This window comes from Panthera leo, chromosome B3 (assembly GCF_018350215.1).
Source record: "Panthera leo isolate Ple1 chromosome B3, P.leo_Ple1_pat1.1, whole genome shotgun sequence".
NCBI lineage: Eukaryota > Metazoa > Chordata > Mammalia > Carnivora > Felidae > Panthera > Panthera leo.
This window is the reverse complement of record NC_056684.1, coordinates 139,259,397-139,266,933: the sequence shown is the minus strand read 5'-3', so window position 1 is coordinate 139,266,933 and position 7,537 is coordinate 139,259,397. Positions and strand designations below refer to the sequence as shown.

Below are 7,537 nucleotides of genomic sequence, written 5' to 3'. Positions count from 1 at the left end.
GAGGAAGTGGCCTGTGAACCGAGGATCGATAAGGGCGGTTAAGTCCTTCGCACCCGGCAGGACATTAAGGGACTGCGTGCGTGGCAGTCACAAGACCCGGAGGGTCAGGCCACGCCTCGTGCTGCCCCACCTCTCTGGCCTCAGCAGCCGCATCTGTGATGCGGAGATAAAGGCACTTCCGGCCTCTGGGGCAGTCCGGCCACCTGCTTCTGCCTCTGCAGCCCCACGTTTAGGGCGCAAGTTCCCCGCTTCCAGGGCCACCTAAGTCGCGCATGGCAGCCAGCTGTGTCCCGTCGCCCAACCCGAAGTCCCAAAAGCGCGGACCGGACGTGAAGACAATGACTCCCCGCCCCGAGGAAGGTGACAGACAGTGCGAGGGGCCAGCTGGGGGCCCTGCGCTGCGAGCTCCGCCCGGCCAGTCAGGCCTCCGGGCGCCTGGGACGCGGGATCGTCCGCTGAAAACGGGCCGGCGACAAGTGTGCCCGAGGAGCGGACGACGGCCTGGTGCCTTCCTGGCTTTGACTGCGGCCTGAGGGCTCTGGCGCGGGGAGGACGCTGGTGTGCGGTGCGGGATCCGGGCCTGCCCTCCACCCGCGCCCGCCTCGCCCCCCGGCCTTGCCACGCGGGCGGGTGAGCCTCCCTGCGAGTTTTCCCAGGACCGGGAGGGCCCAGGGAGGACGAAGAACTGAGGCCTGCGACCAGGCGAGAGGCCTCTGCCTCCAGGCGCATCGTCGGTGCCTCGCGGATGTCCGCGCACGGACAGGTCTACCTGCCCTTAGTGATACCAAGATCTTAAGGAACCCACCCAGCTGACACCCCCGGCCCGTACGCAGCTCACACACACACACACACACACACACACACACACAGACTGGGGAGCGATACTCCTCGCAGCGTATTTTGTCTCCGTCTTTAACGTGAATGAGCCCTGGGCCCTCGGGCATGGGTCACCAAACCACGGTCTGTGCACTCAGCCCACTGCCTGTTTCCATAGATAAAGTTTTATTGAAACAGTCGCTCCCAGCGGCGTCCGTTGTCCTCCAAGGCTGCTTTCGAGCTGCAGTTACAAAGCGGAGTCGTTGTGCAAAGGGGTCGTCCGGCCTGCAGAGCCCCAGATATTTATGAGCCGGCCTCTTGCAGGGAAAGTTGGCCAATCTCTCCCCTACAGGGCGTCAGATGTCCTCCTCCTCCTCCTCCTCCTCCTCCTCCTCCTCCTCCTTCTTCTTCTTCTTTTCATTTACTCTTGAATTTATTCATTCAATGAGCTGTTACTGGTCTTCTTCCCGGCAGACCGTGCGGGATTTGAGAGCGGGGAGGGTCTTTGCATCATCCTCCCTGACACCTGATGTGTCCTTCAGGAAATGCTTGTGGGATGGATGGATGGATGGATGGACGAAGGCGATCCACGCGTCAGGGAACAAAGGCCTGGTCTCTGCCGTCAGGGAACGCACAGTCTGGTGGGAGAGACCCGCGTGGGAGCAAATCATTAAAATAAAACCTGGCGAGGGTCACGACCGACGCGAACCGAGTTTCCGGAGGCGGGGGCTCCCGACGGAGGGGGTGCCCGCTGAAGGAGGCCGATGCCGTCCAACGCGGGCTCCAAGGACAGTAAGAGCTGGAGATTCTCATTCTAGGATCCATGGGTGCCTGAACCAGAGAGCAAAGAGACCAAAGCCAAGAGGCGCCGGCGCGTTCACAGAGTCGTGAGAGGGGAAGTGAATTTCTTCCTCCGCCGGCATTGCTTGTGCCCCTTGGAGGGCGCCGGCCCCGCGCCAGGCACGGGGCCTGTAATGGGGGGCACACCAGCCCCTGTGTCTCCACGCAGAGAAGGAGGATGGCCCCACCTCGTGGGTTTTATACGAGGGTTCAACTAGCTAAGGCCTGTGATACACTGGGCACGCGCGCGTACTCAGAGGGAGTCAGCTGAAAGTAAGATCCGTGTTTTTCAAGTTCACGGCTGCAGCGTGCCTGTCCCCATGCGAGCCCCCTGCGCTGGGAAACCTGTTGCCTCCCAGGGCCCTCCTCCCCTTGGCCAGTGAGGTGTAAACAGGGTCACCTAAGGCACTGCGGCTGGCGGATTAGCTTTTAGGTGCACCTGCTGATCGCCCTCCCCCCGCAGCCAAAAAGAAACCCTGAAGCGATGCAGCCTGAACCCCTCTTCTCTGACGGCAGCCCCGTCCTGCGCGGGCCGCAGGCACGCTCACCGCCCCTCCGCCAACAAACTGGCCTTTCGGCCCCCGCAAAGACCTTTCTTCCGTCCCTCCGGCGGCCTTTCTTTGCCAAAGGGAAGCCTAGTGATGCCCGTTGCGCTCCGCGGAAAAGAAAATCGCACCCACCCACCGCAGAAGCTGAGGCGGGCGCTCCGATTTTCATGAACAGCTACCCAGGATAACAATTTCTGAAGCTCTCGTGCCGTCTCTCGCCTCTGGGCCCTCCCTTCCTTCGCGCTCTCCGTTTTCCCCTTACTCATTCCTTTCTCCCCCCCCCCCCCGCCCCGCCTTTCCTTCCTCCTCTTCTCAGCACAAAAGTGGAGGGGGGAGAAAAAAAGATTACAGAGTGGCGCCCACCGCAATTGCCATGAATATCTGGCGCCATATATCTTGTCGAAAACATCAGCATGCGCGTGCAATCGGAAGAAAGCGAGCTCGAGCCCCAGGAGACTGTGCACCACCACCCCCTACACTCATTCATTTGTTCTTCCACTTAAATCTCAATGTCTTTCTTTTTTTTAACCTCTCCCGCAGGTCTTTCTATATAGGACGAACACGCACCAGCACACGCCTCACTTCCTCCCTTCTGTCATTTAAAGTATGAAGAAGCCAGCAAAGAGAAGTCTCTTTTCAGCGAGTTCTCGTTACAGCGCTTTCTGCCCCGGTGACCGAAGGGGATTTCGAAGGAAGTCAAGGCACTGATGACAATGAACGAACATTTATGACCGGCCATCTGTTCTGTCAATTAAACCCTCCACATATCAAGTTATTTGTTCTTATGTAACTAACCTACAGGGGCGAAAGAGACGTATGCGCAAGGTGTCCACCGTAAACACGTTTATATGTTTAAAAAATAAAAATGAAGACCCACGCTGCCCTGATCCACGGTCTGGAGATAATTAAACTAGCATGGGGGGTGGGGGGGGGAGCTTTGAACACAAAATAGGACAGGATCGAGGCTTCAAAGAACAAAGGTTCCTATCAGACGCCTTCTTCTTCTAATGGTCCTTGTGCGGTAAAAATAAAGTCCAAACACTATAATTTCACTCACAGAAAAGTTACAAATACTGTAGGTATCTTTAGAAACAGCTGCAAAAGTGGTTTCACTTCTGACAAGATTGGCGTTAATTACCAGCAAGGACTTCAGTATAATACTATTTAAATCATTTTAAATTATCCCTCTCAAAAATTAATTTTTCATCAAAGATTACACACAAAAAAAATCATGATATCATCTCTGCAGCTGTGATTTAGTAATAATTTCATCTATTATTACCAATGTCAGTTGGATAAAAGAAAAAAATGGCACCCCACCGTGCGGATTCCAGCACAGGCCATATATAGAAATTTTTAACTATCACTTATAATCGCTTTGATGAGCTTAAACCTCCTCTCAATTAACACCCTAAATGACACCGAGACATCTTAATGGGGGATGTAAGTAAGAGAAAAGACTTTAATCAAAGAATAAAGAAAAAAGTGCCATGAAGGAGGACGACTCGTTCCACACCTCTTCATGTGTGACCAAGTGGCACCCTTATCGGATTTCGAACCTCTTGTCGTTCCAGGATCTAGAGCAAAAACTAAGCAGCGATCGAAAGACACATGGCAGGTTGCTGTGCTCTCTCTGTGAAAATAAAGACCGTTCGAGGGTCCCCAGTCTAACAGCTGGACAAGGGGAAGGGAACTTCGGAACGTTATCACTTGAACAAGCATAATAAAGGAGAGGCTAGAAAAAGAACACATTGTTCCCTGAAGATCATCTTCTGGGGCATCCCAGGGTAGCAGTTTGGGGGATCCAAGTCACCCTCGTGCGGGTACCCCAACTCACTCTCAGCAGGATCAGAGGAAAAGATGGGTCCCTCCAGACACATTTGAGTTATGCAAACTCACACAGCCATGGGGATGTTACAGAAGGACATTTCTCAGGCCATTATTTTTTATCGTGAAGCTGCTGTGCCTGGCCTGTGGGAGAATTGAAAATAAAATGAAATAAAACAAAATCCAAATGAAAACTGACCAGCCTGCTTTCCTCTTCTTAAATCATGTTTGCGGTAGCCATGGTGATTTTTGTTTCCAATTAAGATGTCCTAATGAACATGTGTTCGTGCCCATGCTTTACTCCCAAGGAACAAACTGGGCAATTAATGGCCCTGCAGGAGCCCTGATCTCTCGAGCCACAAATGCATACTGGGTCAAAAAAAAAAAAAGAAAAGAAAAGAAAAGAAAAAAAGCAACAGTTGGTGAAATCTTGAAGATAACATTTATAAAATTAAGTGGAAGAAACGTGATTTTCAGATGTGACTTACCTCTTTCTACCCCTAAGCCACCTTACCCCTCACAGACGAAAAGAACGCTTTTTGTTGCCTGCCTTCTGCCACAGTCAGGAAGAAAAAACACGTAAGCAGAAGCCACACTTTCACCAACAAAAGCGGTGACATCTGACCTGTGGGCATTAAGGGCCAACATCTGCACTGTGTCCAGGGCAACTGTATAGAGGGAGCCACGCTCTACATCGAAACTTCACAAATAACCTTTCATGACAGGCATTATCATCCTGGATTTGAAGATCAGAGAGAGAAGAAAAATTTCCTGAAGGTTACATAGCCATAAAATAGAGAAGCCAAGATTGCGACCTGGGCTTCAGCATGGTGGGCAAATCAGAGAGAACCAAGATCAGTATCTTTCCTCAGAATAAGAAGTATTTGGGTTGTTTTCACCTTTCTCTGATTAACTAAACACTTTTTCTAACCCCCTTCCTCATTCCACCCCAGCAAATGTGTTAGTATTATGCTACAATATGTAGAATTTAAATGTGTTTTTATTATGTAGTGGGTTATCTTTTTACCTGATTCTTTTTGGATATTGTTTTAAATACACACACACACACACACACACACACACACACACGCCTTCACAAATGTACACACACAAGATAAAGTGTAGTAAGTTATGCACTCACTCCTATTTTCCGTATTCCTCAAAGCATCCTCCTACTGATGTCCTTCTTCCAAAAATGTTTTCAAAGAAGGTGTGTTTGGGTAGTAAGCCTTCTGAGGCTGTACTTGCCCAGATTTTTTTAAGCATTTATTTTATTTTTGAGAGAGAGAGAGAGAGAGAGCAAGCACAAGCGGGGGAGGGACAGAGAGAGAGGGAGACAGAACCTGAAGCAGGCTCCAGGCTCCAGGCTCCAAGCTGTCAGCATACAGCCTGAGACGGGGCTTGAACTCACGAACTGTGAGATCGTGACCTGAGCCAAAGTCAGATGCTTAACCAACTGAGCCAGCGAGGTGCTCCTATTTGCCCGATTTCAAAAGATACTTCAGTTGGGTATAAAATTATAGATTTAAAGTTATTTTCGCTCAACATTTCAAAATTATTCTCTACTGTCTTCTTGATTCAATGTTGTTACTGAGATAGAAGACTTTAATCTGAATGCTGTTTCTATATAAATGATCTTTCTGGGAGCTTGTTACTTTTTTAGTTTTCTTTGACATTCTTAAATATAATTATATTAAGTATGATTTGTCTTTTATATATTCTATTTGACATTCCATATGAACTTTGAATATGAATCTTTCTCTTGGGGCACCTGGGTGGCTCAGCTGGTTGGGTGGCTGACTACAGCTCAGGCCATGATCTCGCTGTCTGTGAGTTCGAGCCCTGTGTCGGGCCCTGTGCTGACAGCTCAGAGCCTGGAGCCTGCTTCTGATTCTGTGTCTCCCTCTCTCTGCCCCTTCCCTGCTTGCTCTCTGTCTCTCTCTCAAAAATAATGAACATTAAAAAAAATTTTTTTTAAATATGAATCTTTTTCTTTCTTTTATTCTGTCGTTACTGTTTTTCAAATATTTCCTCGTCACTTTATTTTGTCTTTCTTTCTAGGATCGCCTGTAATGTTTACATTGAATTGTGTGCTCCTGGTCTTCACTTATTTTAGCTTTTCTTTGATACATTTTAGCTCTTTATCCCTGCTTGCTTCTTTCTCAGGAATGTCTTCAATCTGATCTAGCTCACTAATTTCTTCTTAAACTACATTCATTGTGCCTTTTATTTCGCCTCCTGAATTCTTTATGTCCAATATTATATATTTTATCCCCTAGTATTTCCATTTGATTCTGCTTTGTAACTGCTTGTTTCTGCTTCATGCTCCCAGCATCCTTGAGTGTTAGGGTTAGAGTTTCCTTTATCATGACTGTGCTCTTCATACACTCCCAGGATAAAGAGCTCCAATATCAAATTCTGGGCTTGGTCGTGCCATTTGTTTCATAACCCCAAAGCTGGAGAGTAGCTTTCTGTCCTTGTCTCCAGGCATGGCTCTTCCCAAAGAAGTTTTCTTGTTCCTCCCTCCTTTGAGGCTATGGAAGGAACTAAAAATGGAAACACTCAGCAGCCAGGCTTTTGACCAGCACTGCTGATACCTGAATCCTAAGCTTTTCCTGAGGGGTGATATTTCCTCACTGACCACATACCCCACTGGTTGGACTTTGCTATTTTTATGTGTCAAAGAGGTCATATGGTTATCAGAGATACATCAGGGGTAATGTGAAAGAAAGATAAAATATGCAAACTTTCCCCTTTAATATCCATCCTACTAAAAATGACGCTCAGGCCCCTTTGGTCACAATAATTGGCTTTGGTCTCCCCAGAAATCTCTTGCAATATTTATATTACTCGTTCAGATCCATTCCCAGTGTCCTTAATTTTATGGCCTCTCTGGTGTTGCTTTCATGGGACAGGGCCAGCATCCCATGCTAAGCGTATGACCAGACCACCAGGAACAAGACAAAAGCTTAGGATTTTCAAAGGTAGCAGGTACAAGGAAGAATTGTCCATACAAATAGAACATGAGCGTAATCGCTGGGCACAAACCATGTCAAGACTGGAATACACCACAAGTTTCCTGGTTTTGTTGTTTGTTTAAATGAATCTGTAGGGCAATAGGATCCACTGACAAGTTAAAGAATTAGGGACAAAAGAAGTATGGAACTAAGAATGGGGTGAATGAGCAATTTTTTAAAGTAGAGTCAGTTTTTGATAAGCAATACCTCAGGTTCATGTCACTTAATGATAAATAACTTCTACGTAACCTCGCCCTTTGAACTCTTACATTAGAGAGTTGGAACTGGCCTATCCAGCACTCACATAACTGAGATCAGTGCTGAACTTGGCCCGCTTTGACTCTTTCTTATTTAATCTTTATTTTGAGTCTCCTGTCCCTAGAGCTAGGTCTTTCTCTGTGTCCACAGATGGCTGGTCTCTGGGTGGCTGCCACTCTGAAGGAGGGAGGGTAGATCTGATTGGAATACCCCATGAGTTAACCCAGTCAT

The 7,537-nt window shown here is 48.3% G+C and overlaps 1 long non-coding RNA gene across 1 annotated transcript; it reads left to right on the top strand.

The window, feature by feature from the left end:
* The first annotated feature begins 202 nt into the window (after positions 1-202).
* On the top strand, positions 203-3,069 carry LOC122221432. Its single transcript, XR_006203219.1, has 3 exons — positions 203-763; positions 1,359-1,608; positions 2,745-3,069. It is a non-coding gene; the product is annotated as an uncharacterized LOC122221432 (long non-coding RNA).
* Positions 3,070-7,537: the final 4,468 nt, after the last annotated feature.